The sequence below is a fragment of the Capsicum annuum genome, chromosome 9, assembly GCF_002878395.1.
Source record: "Capsicum annuum cultivar UCD-10X-F1 chromosome 9, UCD10Xv1.1, whole genome shotgun sequence".
NCBI lineage: Eukaryota > Viridiplantae > Streptophyta > Magnoliopsida > Solanales > Solanaceae > Capsicum > Capsicum annuum.
In genome coordinates, this window is record NC_061119.1 from 149,097,481 (window position 1) to 149,113,672 (window position 16,192).

Sequence of the window (16,192 nt, forward strand, 5' to 3'; positions counted from 1 at the left end):
TCACTGACTCAGGATTTGCACCACACATAACTGTAGAATGACCATTATTGCCACAAAGCTTACACCAAGTATTTGTCTGATGAATAGTATTAGTTTTTACTACAGGCTGTGTAACCCCTAACTTCATACTGCTGAAATGACTAGTTATCTAATTTTGTGGTACAATAAGCTGAGCTGATAAGGAAGTAAACTGGTCCACCTCCAACACACCTACAACCTTCTTTGGAGTACTTCTTCAGTCAGCATGCCACTCAGTATTTCCTTGAGCAATCCAGTTCAACAAGGTGTATAGCTCATCATACGTCAATTCTAATGCTTGACCACCTACAGCTGAATCTAGCAAATTTTTGTGTTGTGATCAAGTGCCTCAATAAAAGTGTGAGATAGTACCTCATTTGACTGGTGATGATCTGGACAGTCCCAAAGAAGAGCTTTGAAGCTCTCCCATCCATAGTATAAGTTCTCATCTAGCTTTTGTTTAAAGTGTATAATCTCATTGCTCAGTATCGCAGTCTTGCCAGATGGAAAGAATTGGATGAGGTATTTTCGGGGTAAGTCATCCCAGGTTGTGATTGAACTTGCCGGCTCAGCATTAAACCACTTCTTCACTTCTAACAATAATGAAAAGCGGAAAAGTGTCAGCCTAACATAGTCAGTTGACACACTCATAGAGATGAATATGTCACTGATCACCAAGAAGTTTTGTAGGTGGATTTGTGGATCTTCATGTAAAAGCCCCATAAACTGTCCATTGCTGATCAAAAGCTTCACCATGTTCTGTTTCAGCTCAAAGTTACCTCCAACAACTACTTTTTCAAAAGGGGAGGTCAAATTCATTGAAAGTAGGATTGACACTTTGCAAACTGTCCTGCGGGCAGGTGGATCTTTATCCATGAGAGCAGGATTGTCGTGTTCCTCTTGAATTTGCAGGATATGGTAACTAAGGACTGCTTCTCTCCTTAATTGGTAAAAGTATTTCTTGAGTTTGGGGCTTGATTCAACCAATTCCCTATCTCTTGCCAGCTTACTAGTCTGTAAACTTATTTCCTATAAATTCAATACCAAGACCAAGTGTAAAGCATCAAATAAATCTAAAAAGTAAAACTAAAACTAAAATAGTTGCCAATTTACAAATCCCCGGTAATGATACCAAAAACTTGTTGCACACACGCAAGTGTACATGGTCTCACCAAGCAGTAAAGTAGCCCTTTAGAAGCTAAGTATTGATCCCATAGGTAATTGTTTTAACAACTATCAGATTTTAGTTCATGATTGAGATTAAACTGTGGTTTAAAAGTAACCAAAAGAGTTTTAGAGTTGTAAACTAAAACTAAAATAGATAATGCGGAAAAGTAAAAGTCTTGGATTATCAATGAGGAGAAACCCAGAATTAAAGCACTGCGAACAATCATACTAAGCTATTAAACTTCATTGCTTAGATTACTTATCTTGGATGTTGATTCACAGGGTTTATAGTATGATCATGGTCTCCCGATCCTCTAATTTTCTACCTAACTTGACATTACATCTACCTTGTTGAGCAGGGATGCAATAATCCATTTAGATGGATTAAGATGTCATCCTATAAATGAACCAAATAATGATGCTAGGTATATCCCTATCCTAGATGCTAATTCAAATATTTTATTTTATAAAAGAATAAGAACCTTACTCTATGTACCCCCATGTTCTATCATCTTATCCCTCCCCCCCGGGAGTTCACAAAGATGACAATGGATGTATTCTAAGGATCACAAGTCCTTAAAATAGTTATAGAAAGGATAAATAAACAACCAACTATGATAAAAAATCAAAACTAAATCAATTAAAAGCAATAGTACTCATGTTCTTGGCTTAACCCCGGAAAAAGGGCTTTTAGCCACTCATGGACATAACCATAATCACCATGGATGAATACAAGATAAAATCCATAAATAAAATAAAGTAAAAGAAGAAAAACATTAATTGAAGTGTTTTACAACCCCTCTCCAAGTTTCAAAGTTGTCCAAGGTGCTTTGCATTATGTTTAAGTGTCCTATTTATAGGAGAACAATTTGACCTTTTTTGGATTAGGGTCCACGCCACGTTGGTCAGTTCAAGGGAATAGGGTCCATGACATATTGGTCAGTTCAAGTAAATAAGGTATATGTCGCCCCTCTTATTACTTGGGACTAGGGTGTGCACTACGGCCTCATCGTGGGGACACACTGGAAAGTCATCTTGTAAGCCATATCCATGTCCTTCTATTCCAAGCCTTTTGGTGTTGTTTCTAATTGATTTACAGCTTGTGTATCATACATATATCATCACAATCAAATATCAAAGAATCTTATGGAATCAAAAACCACGGATTAGAGATCAAAACAACATAATATCAAGGACAATGAACTAGAAACTTAAGCTAAGAACTAGTTTTTCCCTTTTTGATCTTTAACTTCTTGTTCTACTCTAGGATTGATCCAATTGAATATTGAACACTATAAATATGTTTTTACACACATAATTATAAAATAATAACCTTAGTAAATCATTAAACTCACTAGAATCCACAGAGATCAACTAGACAAACACCTATCTCAAGCGAGTAACACTAGTTTTCTCATTTGAGTTCTAAGTGACCAAATTGAGTACAAACTTGTTTGAATGACACCTTAAACATTGTAATCAAGTACTTAAACACTTATATGCTCAGTTATACCATTATTAAAACATTAAGCACATAATAAGTCCTCAAAACAAAGCTAAATAAGCCAAGATAACAACATTGAGGTACATAAATCCACCTCAGATCAGACACTATGATTTTGCACTTGGTTAGTACTAACAATTTGTCAACAAGAACGAGAAGCGCTAAGTATATAACACCCTCAAAGTAAATTACATTTTCAAGGATTCAAAAAATTTTCAAGAATAATCAAGCAACAACAACCAATTCTCAAAAAGTGACTCTATATCAATAACATATCTAGTATGCTCCGTCGCCTTGCTTTTTGAGTATGTCAACTTCACTAATCTATATTAGTCTACATGCCTCCTCATGGACGGAAGTCCCACACACTGAATTTTCAATATGTAACAAGTGACAAATATGCAAGCACTCACACTTACAATGAATTTCTCACCCATATGCTTGCCCTTATTTTAGATCGCTACTAACTCAAAAACACTTGGTTGGAGATCCCAAATGATGTTTTCAAGCTTGTAATGTAGGCTAAAGGAATGGTAGGATAAGAGTTTGATATAAAAATGTACCCCCTCCTTGAACTCTTCTTAACACTGTTATATCAAACTTGGATCATTGGCCACTCCATTCATTTCTAAATCACACATGTGTCTACCTTTTTCACTTTAGCTCACCCATCTTTTGAAATTATTCTCATTTAATTTCTTTCCTTATTGAAATCACAAGATTTTTCTTTCTTTTGATGCTTTTTTTTTCATCATTGATTTATTTTTAGGAACTTATTTACAAGACCATGGGCATGATCACCTCTTCCAAGTTCCACCATACCCCCAACTTAGGCTTTTAATCTCAAGTTGGCAGTTCCAAGTTTAAGGACGTTAGGGACCAAGAGAGGGATAACTTTTGATAGTTCGAGGCTTGTAACATTGTTGCCAAACAAAGGTCAATAGGCTCAAAATGGGTGACTAGGGATAACATTCATGTGCGGGCAGACTTTTTAGGTTAAAGTGGTTTTCAACAATCATAATGATGGCCTAAGATCATTTCTCCAACCACGTATAATCAAGATTAGCTTTGCAAGACCAACGAGGTAAGTTCTAGATGATACAAGTAAGGAGAAGAATCATTCGACTAATGCTCACCACACATGGCATGCAAAATATTCTAGAAAGAACAATTTATTTTTCTACTTAAGAATAAATGGAGATATTTATCATATTACAACTAACTAGAGACTTTGGCGTCACAAAAAGAGGCAAAGTGTTGTTACAAAACCATTCATTTCCATGCCCTTGATTTTCACAAAAAAATTTGGATGGAGGGGGATGCTTATTTTGCACTTCACCACACAAGATAAACTATCACTACCACTAAGCAAACCACCATTTTTCATTTGGGCTCTAATGAGAGCAATACTTATGGCTACTCAGACTTCACCATAGTTGCATTATTAATCTTACTTTGTAATGCAATGGGTACTCAGACTTCCCCTACATCTATGATGCCAATACCTTAACACAATGATTTTTCCTTAAGAATGTTGTCACTCAATCTATCATAGGGAAATGCTCGTCTAGCATCAATATCAAAATAAAAATAAAAATCTAGAAATTAAAAATGACTAATCCACAAAATCTCTACAAAACATAGGAGCTAAGGATACCCAAAGGACGAACCAAATCACCAGAATAACACAAATCCATATCAAATAAAAACCAAATCATCCACATATTACAAACCAAATAATAAACCAGAATCAAATTATCAAAGTAATACAGACCAAATTTGCGTTATAAAATATGGACACAAGGGCCATCCCTAACTTAAAAGTTGCAGTGTCCCCACTGAATATTAAGAAAACATAAAAGAGTTAGAGGGGCTCGCTGAAATAGTATTTTCTGGTAGGATTACGATTGCGGTAAAACCCTCGTGATCGCAATATTTCTCTGGCATGTTGTACCGTGATCACGATACACTTTTAGCAACTGCGATAGATCGTGATCTGTGTGTTGTGATCGTGCTAACTTAGGAGCTCTCCCCTATTCAGCTCCTCTATTTTGTTTTTAAACTACTACACTTGCAAACTCAATGCTCCCCTGTTTTTGCCTTCCAACCTGTTCAAACCCCTGCAAATTGCAAAGATTATATGAAATAATCAAAAAAACTATCACAAATTACTATAACAATCCAAAACTCAAATGCTTCATGCAAATTCATAAGTATTATGGGTTGCCTCCATCTAGAGCTTGATTTAATGTCGTGGCACGATGACCTTTTATCATTATTGTGGATACTTGAAGCGGAATGACTCAATTTTTGCCACTCTAGGTCCACTAATATGGTAGTACTTTAATCTTTGCCCATTCACAAAAAATTTCTTCTTCTCGGGGTCGTACAACTCAATAGAATCGATAACATACACATTTGAGACCACAAACGAACCCGACCGCTTTTATCTAAGTTTAACCGAGAAAAGCTTTAACCTTGAATTGTAAAAAAACACATCATCATACACATGAAACTCCATCTTTAAGATTTTGGCATCATGACACCTCTTCATATTTTCCTTGTATAAAATGGAACTTTCATATGCTTTGAGTCAGAAATCTTCCAACTCATGGAGTTGAGTCACCCTCAATTTAGATGTATCTCCCCAAACCATATTTAATTTTTACAAAGCCCACAAAGATTTATGCTCCAACTTAACTGGTAAATGGCACACCTTGCCAAACATAATTTGGTAAGGTGACATACCTATGAGAGTTTTGTAGGCCGTCCTATATGCCCAAAGTTCATCATCGAGTTGCCTCACCTAATTAGTACAACCAACATTCACAACCTTTTTAAGGATGGATTCAATTTCACGATTTGACACCTCAACTTGGCCACTTGTTTGGGGGTGATATAGGTTAGTAACCTTATGCTTTACCCTATACTTGTCAAGTAGAGTGTCGAAGACCCAATTACAAAAATAGGAGCCGCCATCCCTAATAATGCCCCTTGGAGTTCCAAACCTCGCAAAAATGTACTTTTTCAAGAAGTAATACTTTCACTTTTGTTGTTCGGGAGGGACACAATCTCCACCCACTTTGAGACGTAGTCCACAGCCACCAAAAGATATTTATTTCTATAAGAGCTCACGAAGGGACTCATAAAGTTGATCCCCCACACATCGAATAACTCAACTTCAAGATTGGGCTTGAGAGGCATCTCATGCCTCCTTGACACTCCACCTTACAATTGGCATTGATGACAAGACTTGACCATCTCAATAGCATCCCTATGAATGGAGGGCCAATAATATCTGCTTTGAAGGACCTTTGCGAATATCTGAATCCCACTATGATGAATTTTGAATGGTAAAAAGTGATAAGCTTCAAGAATATCTTTCATTTTAGCCTCCATAACACAATGACGGATCACACCATCTGCACATTCCCTAAATAAAAATGGTTTATCCAAAAAATATCTTTTCACATCAAATAGATCTCGTATCTCATTTATTTTAATATTGATTAAGATCATCGAGAAGCACACCACTCACGATATAGTTAGCATAGTCTGTATGCCAAGGTGTAATTCTTATTGAGATTAAAATGACTAGCTCATCGGGAAAGGTGTCATCAATCTCAATACCAAGATTTTCATAATTGGATTCAAGGCGGAAAAAGTGGTCGGCTACTTAATTTTCACACCTCTTTCGATCCTTCACTTTAAAATCAAACTCTTGCAAGAGTAATATATTCCTAATCAAATGAGGTTTTGCCTCTTTATTTTCCATGAGATATCTAAGAGCGGTGTGGTCCATGTGCATAACCACTTTCGTGCCCAACAAGTAAGCCTAAAATTTTTGGAAAGCATACACCACTGCTAACAACTCTTGTTCCATAACCTTATAGTTTTATTGAGCATTATTAAACGATTTGGTTGCGTTGTAGATCGAGTAGAAAAACTTCTCTTTTCTTTGGCCCGATACTTCCCTTAGAGAAACACCACTTGCATTGCACATTAATTCAAAGGGAATCAACTATTTAGGAGCTACTATGATAGGAGCCGACAAAAAGAGTTCTTTGAGACAATTGAACACCTTTAGACAATTACCATCAAAATCAAAATTTACTTCCTTTTAAAGGAGTTCATAGAATGGATGAAAAATCTTTGAGAAGTCCTTAATGAAGCACCTATAGAACCCGACACAGCCAAGGAAATTTCTAACACCTTTTACAGAGATAGGTGGAGGCAATTTAGCAATAACCTCAACCTTTGTTTGATCAACTTTGATACCTTCTCCCAAATTTTGTGACCAAGTAGAATGCCCTCATTAAACATAAACTGACATTTCACCCAATTTAAGATGAGATTCGTTTCAACACACCTTTCAAGAACTTTTCTTAAGTTAGTAAGGAAAGAATCAAATGAATCCTCAACCATGGAGACGTCATCCATGCAGACCTCCATAATGTACTCTACCATATCCACAAAAATAGAAAACATGCATCCTTAGAATATGGCTGGTGCACTGCATAACCCAAAAGGCATGCACATGAAAGTAAAAATATTGTATGGGCAAGTGAAGGTGGTATTTTCTTGGTCTTCTAGGTCTATGGAAATTTGATTTTACCCAAAATATCCATCAAGGAAGAAATATCGACCCCTACTGGCTAGCCTATCCAACATTTTATCCATAAAGGGCATGGGGAAATGATCTTTCTCGGCCTACGAGTTCAATTGTGATAATCCATACACACCCTCCACCTCGTGACTGGATGAATGGGGATAAGGTCATTATTTTCGTTTGAAACTATTGTCAAGCCACCCTTTTGTGGAACACATTGAACCGGTCTCATCCATGTGCTATTAGAAATCAGGTAAATGACACCCGCATCAAGCCACTTCATAATTTCCTTCTTTACCTCCTCTAGCATTAGTGGGTTGAGTCTCCTTTGATGCTCTACACTTGGAACATGGTCGATTCCTAACTTAATTTTGTGGGAACAAATTTTGAGAGCTATGCCTATAATATCTGCTATAGCCCATCCAATAGCATGGATGAACTTTGTCACGATAGCTTTCAAGGCATCCACCTGACAAGGTTCTAGATCACCTGCAATAATGATTGACAAAGTATTGTTCTCACCTAAGAAAACATATCAGAGGTGAGAAGGCAAGAAATTTAATTCAAGTTGAGGATGTTCAATAATCGATAGTTTGACAGGTGAACTTTCACGATTTTTAAAGTCAAGATCCATTTTGGCCGGGTTCTTGGTATAAGATCCAAGACCCGTCAATAAAGCGAACACCTCATCATATTCTTCAATCTTCTCTCTATTGAAATTCCATAATACACCCACTAAAGGGTCATTCAAAAGATCCACAACAATCATTGAGATCACTTGTAAGTCCATAGGTTGCTTCATGGACTTACACATATTAAAGGAAACTTCTTCATTATTTACCCAAAATTTCATTTTGCGACATTCCACATCAATTAACTTCCTTCCAGTGGCCAAGAATGGCCTACCAAGAATGATTGGGACTTTACGATCAACCATACAATTAAGGATAACAAAATTGGCCAAAAATATAAGCCGGTCAACTTTTACCAATGCGTCATACAACACACTGATGGAATTTTTACTTGAATAATTGGCCATTAAAAGTCTCATAGTGATAGGCATAGACACACCAAACCCTAACTTTTGAACTATGGTAAATGACATCAAGTTAATAGTTTCACCAAGTCATACATGAACTTTGCAAATTTATACATCACGGTAGTGCATGGAATAGTAAATGCACCTGGGTCATCTTTCTTTACCACCATTGTGCTAGACATTATAGCGCTACAATTATGAGTCACCTCGATAGTTTTAAAAATTATAACTCGCTTCTTTGAGCCAAGTCCTTTATAAATTTAGCATACCCCAACATTTCTTGCAAAGCTTCTATCAAAGAAATATTTATTGATAAGTTGCTAAATTACTGAAGAAACTTCTTGAACTTGGTGTTGTCTTGTTTTTTCTTGAGCCTTTGTGGGAATGGAGGAGGAATTTTAATTTGTGATAATCGAATACGTGGAGGTTCATTAAATTTTTGATCATCATTATTGACCACTTTAGGAGTATCCTCCTTCTCACTATTTTCTTCAACTACCTTAGGATCCTAAATAATCGTTTGATTAGGCTTAGGAGCATCATCACTTGGATTTTCTAGCCCCTTTATTTTTGTATTTACTTGCTTATCATTTGCCTTTTTCTTCTGATTTTCACAAAGAGTTCGGCCACTCCTAGTGACTAAAGCTGAGATGTGGGCGCTATTTTTCATATTGGCTATCGTGTTATAAGGCATTCCCCCTTTTTGTCTAGCATTAAGTTGTGTCAATATTTGTCCTAATTGAATTTTTAGTTGCTTGATGGAGGACGAACGAGATATCACAATTTTATTTAATTGAGAGAAGTCACATTTTATCTCCCTTACCATTTGGTCGGTCCCCTCAACCCCAATAAAATGCAAGCTAGGACATTTTTATTCTTGACTTTTTGGATCAATATGGCTGGATTTCTTCCTTTATACCTATCACGAGTATATACATACTGGTCTCGATCCTTTCGACCTTGATTCCTACCCTGCCTTTGATAGGTAGGGCGGGAACCCCCCAAATGGTTCAAATGGAACCTTATCTCCTCATTTAACACCTCCACTTCTTCATCATAATAAGCCCTAATACACTTGGAAACAATGGAATTGACTACCTTAGAAGTGGCCTCATCAGATGTTTAGTGAGAAGGATGAGTTGATTCATCACCTTAGCCATAATTGTATCCCTTTCTTCATCTTTTTTCCTTTGATCTTAGCTCATAAAAGATGCGGAGGGATCTCTACGGCCAACTCGACATCCTTTATGTGCCAAACTCTATTTTATTTTGTAACTTAATCTAGCGAATTCTCTGCAACACCATAAGATAATTTGACAAGAGAATCACCGGATACATTATCAACCACCATCTTATTCAATTAATCCAATGCCCTACCAAAAATTTGAAGAAGCATTTTCTCCAGAACATCATGAGTTGGACATTGCATTAACTTATCATTGAAACATTATCACACTTCATACAATGGTTTGCCACTAAGTTGGCAAATATTGGTGATTTCATCCCATAGTTGCAACATTTGAGAATGAGGAAAATACCTATCCAAGAAGGCTTTCATGAGTTCAACCCATGAAGTGATAGATACAGTGGGAAAATACCGCTACTATAAGACCTCTTCTTCTATCAAAGAGAATGAGAAAAGACGTAACCAGGTTGATTCTTGAGAAATGTGGTCTATGTCAAATGGAGAGAACACATCGATCAAAATTTTTAAAAGTAGATTGGCGTCCTTATGTGCTTGATATCCAAATAACCCTTTCATCTGAAGCAAATGAAACATCACACTAGCAACGTGAGATTCTTTATTTTCTTTGGGTGGTGGAATATGAATAACACTAGCTCGGCCCACTTATCTGAGGTGATCCATATCCTCAAGATACCTATCAAAAGAGCCGACACTAATACCGTGCCAGCTCATGGTATTGTGTATGCTTTTATCTTCACCTGAGAAAAGAAAAAACAACAAACAATGTAAACTAAAACACTACGACTACCTAAGGTCACTAACACCACTACAATAGTGAAAACTATGTTTCACTCCCTGGCAGCAATGACATTTTTGATAACGCACACACTTATACTCAAAATTAGGTGCAAGACAGATGTTGTCAATATATTTACTGAACTAAGAGTTGGTGTTGAATCCACGGGGAGTGAAGACATAGATTTCAAGGCCTATGTGTGTTGGAAGTTAACTAGACATTAACTCGTAGTGCAAAATTAAATAACATGTAAAAATAAATGGGGGGTTTGATTGGAGTAAATTTTGTAACAACAACGTTGAACACTAGTACGAGAGCAGAGTATCAAAGAGTATAACCAAATAAAGAGAAGCCTTGGAGTTATTCAATCTTAATTAGGAGTCATGCATGGGTGGTTAATTATTAATCCAAGTTTAGTTCAGGGTTTTGGGTAGGCTAGATTTGGGGTATTAGTGTTAATTTTTTAATAAAACATCAAATCTCACAAGTGGGTTCTTTCAAACACCTCACAACTGTATCAACTTTACTAATCCACTACCTCAATTAACATCCTTATTTCTAAGATGATGGTGTTAAATGAGCTAACTCAAGTTATTGTTTACAATTGTTCCTCACCCATAGACCCTTTTTTAAGAATGGTATGGGTTCAAGGGTTCCTCACCCATATCCTCTTTTTCAAGGATGATATGGGTTTAAGGATATTAGGGTTTACAACCCCTAATTCAATTAAACATGGAACAACAGCAAAACCAATCACAAACAACTAATTAAATGGACAAATAATCAACACCCATACATTAATCACCAACTAACCCTGCATAACCCCAAGAAATAAGTTTAGCTACTCAAGGAAATAAAGAGAAGAGATATACCCAAATAGCATTCAATTGATCCATGGAAAGCAAAATAAATATAATCTTCAAGCTTTAAATACAAATGAATAGCGAACAAATCTCTTAGAAACCACTTCCAAATTGTTTCTCACTCACAATATTATTCTTAGCTCCTTAAAACTGGAAATTAGATGCTGGAATTATGAAGGGTTGAGCCTTTTTGGGAACAAGCCTTGTGCATTTAAAATTTTGCCCCTAGAATTTTCCCGACCCATCGCGATCACACTTCTTCAATCACATTTGTGAGTTCACAATAGATTTTTTTTTCACGGTCGTAGGGCATAGGCTCATGATTGCTTTACTTCCACCTGTTGAGATCTATTGTGATCGCGACCCTTAGAATGTGATTGTAATATCTGAGGGTCGTATCCTGGGGCCCGACTTCAGCCTTTGTCCATTTTTGATCACTTTTCTTCCTTTCCAACTTTGCTTTTATTCTTTTTATCTAGATTTTCCTATAAGATCACAAACAGTATATTCCAATCTCTCACATCATGCATGCATTTGGCATTTGAGGGAAAATATAAAGAAGAATTTTTGCAAGAATATTGAGGAACTACATAAACTTTTTTTTGTCATGACAAAGGCATACACTCTCCAATAATTTGAAGAATTAATAGAGAGAGTGGATCAAATAGATAAGGAGATTTTTGTTTGTAGTTGGATATCACAAATGGGAGAGATATTATTCTACAGTTAAAAGGACTTGGACATTGACATCAAACATAGTTGAATCAATAAACATTACTAATAGAATCGCTAGAAGATTGCCTGTAGTTTCAGTAATGAATTTTATGAGGTTGCTTGTTGAATCATGGAGAGTAAAAAAAAATAAAGAAGAAAATAACACATTCACAAATCTAACAATAAAGTATAATGACATTCTTATAGAAACTTATGAGCTATGTTACAATTTGATAGTAAGTGTTTAATTGAGCAACATTATATTGTTTGAATACTAATTAATTTTTTCATGTTATTAAGATTATATGTTATGAGTATGGATAATATATTTTATTGAAGGTAAAAGCATTAACTAAATTCTTGCATACCATGACTAGTGGAGCTAAAAGATTCATATTTTATCTATGAAATTCAAAATGTAGTTATGGACAGTTTCGGTTAGATGAGATACCTTGGATCCATACCACTCATCAAGGGTCACGAAGAAAAAAGTATTGTAAAGCAAGAAAAAATTATATTAAATCCAACAAGCCTAATGCTTGTTACAAATGTGGTAAAGTATGTCATTATGCCAAATATTGTAAAGTTAAGGATAAGATAAAAAATCTTAACATAGATGAGGAGATAAAACAATCTTTGGGAAAAATTCTACTAAATTCTTCTCTACAAAATTCAAGTCGAGATAAAAGTGATAATGAAGATTCCACTACAAATGGGGATTTAAGAGTCCTTCATAATGAGGATTATACATCTTTTGAAGATAATTGTGTACCTTGTCAACTAGGACAACCTTGTGATAACAGGGGTGATGATGAGTTTTATAATATTTACTCTAAATTAAAGGATATAAATATTAATGTCCTTGAAAATGATAAATTAGTAGAACTTTTGGAGATTATCAAAGATCCTGAGATAAGATCTCAGTTAATAGAAAAGATCAAAAAGCCCTCTACTAGTTCTACTAAAAAATAATAAAAAATTCCTTTTCAAAAAGGACCTTATACTATGTCTGAAATTCAAAGAAACCTTAAAGAAAAGGAAAGAGTTGCTAATACTCCCGCAACAACTCATGATTTGAAGATAGAGATTAATAATATCAAGAAAGAAATTATTAATCTCAAGAGTAAGAATATAGTGTTAGATAAGAGAATCTTTGATTTAGAAGATCAAAGTCTTGTTACTGGTATTATATATTTTATACTGGATACACCGGAAGATGGATTTCTCCAAACTCTTGAATTTATAGCTCGTCAAAAATTTTACTCGAAAGTTACTCTTTTAATCAATTATTTTTATAAAAATACTTATATTTTAAGAAATGCTTATGATCATAAAATGGGAGTTGAATACAAAATGTCACAACCCAAAATAGGCACGTGATGACACTTCTGTATCCTCCAGTACAGGTAAGCCTCTCCCAATTCAAAAATACAATTTAAGAATAAAGAAGTGGAAGACCAGAAAAATAAACTTAAAATATAAGTAAAGAATAAATAATGTTCATAATACATCTCGAGGTCCATTTGTCACTAGTACAAGCCTATAATACAGATTTGTAACAAGCATACTAAGATATCTTGTATGTGAAAGTAAGCATAAGATAGTAAGGAAGAAATTCAAGTAAGCTTGAAGTCCATCCACCATTACGTTGATATCAGCAATGTCAATGTAGTAAAAAATGATCTACAATTGCTACTCGATTCAATACCTACATGGAGTGCAGAAAACAAGAAAAAGAAATGAAAAGCAAGGGTGAGCTAGAAAACCCATGTGTACTTAGCAAGCATTGTCAATAACCGACCCTAATCTAAAGTGATGGCGAGGACCTCCACTTTGGCTGGACAAGGTATCAAATTAATCTATAACACACTAAATCACAATACTTAATTGTACTAGGGTAACCCAAAATAATGGTCAACAACCATATCCAAAATAGGGTAGGCACTATACCCTAGGTGAGTCAACATTAACAACTTTATGATCCACAATTAGAGAGAAACACTTATATAGAAGGCTCACTACACAACATATATATTTCAGGCTTAATAATATGATATCAACCAACAACTATAGGATCAAATAAGGAGAGAGTATATAAGGATTCAATAACATGCTACTGAAGGTGCAATCTAACTATCTCTCAGATTAAGCCATATCAACCCTAAATCCATATAAGATAATGTAAATCAATGTAATGAATTTAAATATATGCTCAAAACATAATATCACAAGAAAGTTTCCACCATGATAATACAGTATACGAGTAAACACTAACTCAGTATCAACCATATCAAGAAAGATAATACAGTGCAAGTGATACAATACAATGTAGTGATAATAATGATGATGATGATGTGGTATGATTGAGGTTATCACATAACCTCTGCATACACCAACCAAGCAGAGCTTCCAAGTAGAACCCATGGGGGGTTCACAACTTATATACTTTCTTAATACTTAATTTCGATCTCAATATCCATATCTCCTCTCCGACTCGTGGACTAAGACAAAGGGTTTTGTAAAAGTATCTTATTTCTATCAAAGATTAGCCTCAATGGTACTAATGTCTCGTGAATATATGCATGGTGTGAGGATGCAATGCTTAAAATCAAACCAGTACAAAGATCTCAAATCCATTCATCACATATACACGTGAGATTAGAATCCATTTAATATGCCAACCATCCATGATCTAATATAAGCTATGTACCACTGGGACAGTAATACATGTAAGGCATCATTAATGTCATTTTAATCCCACTTGGGCATTATGTCAACTACCAAGGCACAAAATACATCTACAAGGCCAATAATATCAGATAAAGCTCCCACATGGTAACACACAACGAATATCATCTCAAGTTACCAACTATAATAATATAAGCCTCCACACAATGTCACAACAATAGTAATAGATGAATAATCCCCCACACAGGCTTACACACCTAATTAATTACTCATGTTCATAGATATTTCACATAAGTTCCACATGGAAACAAAGCTTAAATACAAAACCCAATGACGAAATACTGCAAAACTACCCAAACCTAGCTCGTTCATACATTAATCCTCAATAACCAATACGAGCTCATTTATGCTCTAGGCATTATCTAAGGATCGATCATTAGTAATAACATAATAGTCCCCTAGAGTTTGCTAAACCCCAATCATTATATTACAGACTGCTATACAAGTTCTAAAACCCCAATGTAAGCTTCCAATAATAACAATCCAAACCTGAGTTATTAAATACAATCTATTATAAGGATATCTACAAGCAATAATACTAACTAATTAAGGCAATAAACTAATTACAATTCATTATTAAGATGCTGGTACCTACACGGATGCTTTCCATGTCATCCAAGTAGGACCCCCAACCTAAATAGATCACAACATAGCAACAATCAAGCAAATAACATATAAACACTTTGAAAAGGGATAAGGTGCATATCAACTTGTCTTAACTGAAGATCCGCAAATCTAAATGCTGCACAAATCCCCATCTGAAAGCACAATTCCTTCAAAATATCCCCAAATATGATCAAACTATCAAATATAATATAAACTCATCAAAAAAATTCAACGATACCCAGATTGACTATATTCAAGATGGGTCTAAACGGACCCCAAAATGGGTTTAAAAATAAAAGGGGTAAAACTATTATTTTATTTTAGAAATATGTTCTCCATTTTCATAGAAGTCTAGCTGAAAACCTATGCAAAAAAAAGTTAAAATGAGGTTCAAATAAAAGAAAAACTATTTTTAAGCTTTATCGATAAAATCTCTAAAATCCATTTTTATATTTTGAAGTTATTTTTAAGATAAAATCAAGGGGAAATGATAAGTATAAGATTACGAAACTTACCCATGGAAGAAATCTTGAAAATCCCTTTGGAATCTCCCAAATCCGAGCTCCCAAGCCCTAAAATGGTAAAAATGCATTTTGATACTCAAATTGGGTAGAAATCACGAAAAATAAAATACAAGTTTTTGGTAAATGGGATAAATGGAGTTATAATTGGATAGACAATGATTTATACGAGAAAAATGCATCAAGGATTATCAAAATTGGAGCTTCTTAGCTTCAAAAGTTTCAAAAATATGAAATGCATTCGATTTGGTCTTAAACAACAGTAATGGCCATTAAAGCGACACTTTTTTCACTTTTGCGGCCTGATCAAATGGTCAAAGTAATGTGAACATGACACAATGTTCACTTTCGCAGCCTGGTCAAATAGTCAAAGTACCGCGAACACAATAAAAAATTATCACGACTGGATTTGTTATTCATG

The 16,192-nt window shown here is 35.1% G+C and overlaps 1 non-coding gene across 1 annotated transcript; it reads left to right on the forward strand.

Annotated features, from left to right (window-relative positions):
* Positions 1-400: 400 nt before the first annotated feature.
* On the forward strand, positions 401-507 carry LOC124887514. Its single transcript, XR_007045285.1, has one exon. It is a non-coding gene; the product is annotated as a small nucleolar RNA R71 (small nucleolar RNA).
* The last annotated feature ends 15,685 nt before the right edge of the window (positions 508-16,192 follow it).